This window comes from Myotis davidii, unplaced genomic scaffold (genome assembly GCF_000327345.1).
Source record: "Myotis davidii unplaced genomic scaffold, ASM32734v1 scaffold562, whole genome shotgun sequence".
Taxonomy (NCBI): domain Eukaryota; kingdom Metazoa; phylum Chordata; class Mammalia; order Chiroptera; family Vespertilionidae; genus Myotis; species Myotis davidii.
Genome location: NW_006293953.1, coordinates 1,830,433 through 1,832,671, shown reverse-complemented (window position 1 = coordinate 1,832,671; position 2,239 = coordinate 1,830,433). Strand labels below are relative to the sequence as shown.

The following is a 2,239-nucleotide window of genomic DNA, read 5'->3' as shown; positions in this document are numbered from 1 at the left end:
CTAAAGAAACAGGAAGTGACGTGCCTCCCGCGCCGCCAGGGCCGCGCACGCGTGCACGTCTCTGCGCCCGAGCGCCCTCTGGCGGAGGCGGAGGGGCCGGCGGCCGGTTGCTAAGCAACTTGCTAGAGGCGGTCAAGAAAGGATCGCGAGACCCCTGCGGTGGGCGTCCCTCCTGAGAGAGACCAGAGTATCCTATTCTCAGCCTCAGTGGACTTCCTCAGTTGACCAGACTGTCCCAAAGATCCCAATCCTCATAACTAAGAATTCATTTACTCACGCATGCATTCATCCAATATTCCATTGTTCCTACACTCCTTAAGTATTTCAATAGCCCATTATATGCCAGGCACTGTCATAGGCTCTGAGGACACTGAGAAGGAATAATGAATAGAATACTGGGGATTCGCTATACTTATAAGAAATATTAATCATGCTCTGTTAACCGTGATGGTCTTGTTCTGATTAAAGAAAGGACCTTCTAACCTGACTGGGAGTTGTACGCCCCGCGACCTGGGAGTCAACTTTAGACCTGGCAGTCAACCTTGGACCTGGGAACCAACTTGGAATGTGGTCCCTTCTCATTCAAGAACTAGCTAATATCACGGAAGGAATAACGACCTTGTTGCCCAAACAATGGAGTCCCACAAATTGCATACGTCCCCAAGCATGTAATCCCTACTTCCCCATGTAATCTTTGCCCTTCTTCTCAAGATAAGCAGCTGGCTTATGGAAGGGTGCAGAGCAGGTTTTTGTGGATGACCCGCTGCTCTCCCATACCGCTGGCATTATTGGAACAAACGTTCTTATATGATTCAACCCTGTCTCTGCTTAATTTGTTCAAGTAGTGACAGGCAGCCCGGACCCACTGGTTGTCCGGTTTCAATAATACGGGCAAATGTCTGTCCCTGCCCTCATTAAGCTTGCATTTTTAGTTTAGTGGAATGGGTGGTGGTGGTGTTGGGAAAACAATATATAACATGAACAAAATAAAATATGAAGTCTATAAGATGCTAGTGTTTAGTTATATGTTACATAGCATGTTAATGGAGATAAGTAATTTAGAGAGGCCTCTCTCTCTGGGAACCCACTACACTTCTGTATGTGGCTTGGGCCAGGGTGGTTCCAGACAGTTCCACAGGGTGAAGTTCAGGTGACTGTCTGTGTAGATGAGCAGCCCTGTGGGGCTCCCAGTGTGTATGTGATCAGGGATGAGGGGCGGGTGTGGGTACGAGTGACCTGGACTTGGCTGCAGGCGCATGCTGTCTGGGGCTCCTGGCTATGTTACTGCTGCCCTAGTTAAGAGCTGGAGAAAGTGTGTCAGACAAACTGGAGAAAGCTGCGACCTGCAGGCACCTAGCACTGGCGAAACGTTGAGCCAAGCAGTGGAGAAGAAAGCCTGCTTTCCAGAACCCAGGAAATGAGCCACCTAGAAACAGGAGGGGAAGGCCCATTCTCCTCCGGGGCCTTCTAGTATACTCTACTGAAAAGGTTTATCGTGCCAGCTGGCAAAGGAGAATTTTTTTTTCACTCTAAGAGAACATTTATTTGGTAAATTACACAGGGAAAAGTAATTCCTAGGAGAAACCGATAACCCGAATGGTGAGCTGAGGTATTTTCCGGGGGTCGTGTCTTGCAACACCAAAGAATGAGCTCCATGGACCAGAAGACTTAAGCAAAAGTGTGGAAATTTATTACAAGCCGATTGAGACTCCCCTCGAGGGGAGGGGGGCCCCAGTAATGGGCTGTCTGTTAAAGCCTTGTAGCCCAGGGGTATATATTTGCTACAAGCCTGCTTCTGTATCCATGTCATCACCCGATTGATTCCCTCATTGTTCTTGCCCAGCAACGGAACTGAACTTTCCCTGTTTCTGTGTGTTCTTTCTCTGTCCCTGTGCTGAACTTATCTCTGTTTCTATGCATTCATACACCTTATTGTTGCAGGCCCTCCCTCGGTTTCCTGGCCTCCCGCTTTGAGTCCAGAAACATTTTGTTATTCCTGCTTGGTTGGTTTGTGATTAGGCTGCTCAAAAGGCCGTGTCTGCCCCAGCTTATGTCCCACCTGCCTTTGTTTTCCACTGGACCCCTGCCTGCCTGCGTTTCAAGTTAACCCTCTCAAAATGGGCTTAGGAAATGAGTTATGGAGGTAAAGGAGGGGCCCTTGGAGCTTGGGAGAGAGGAAGCTAATGGTGATGTGCCTGGGGGAAGGGAGGAGGGGGGAGGGAAGGGGAGAGGGAAAGGC

The 2,239-nt window shown here is 49.4% G+C and overlaps 1 long non-coding RNA gene across 2 annotated transcripts in view; it reads left to right on the top strand.

Moving 5' to 3' along the window:
• LOC107183775 overlaps positions 1-816 on the top strand; it is a 3,323-nt gene extending 2,507 nt beyond the window's left edge. For both annotated transcript variants that reach the window (XR_001514583.1, XR_001514582.1), the window contains exon 2: positions 469-816. This is a non-coding gene — a long non-coding RNA (uncharacterized LOC107183775). The remainder of the gene's footprint in view (positions 1-468) is intronic.
• The last annotated feature ends 1,423 nt before the right edge of the window (positions 817-2,239 follow it).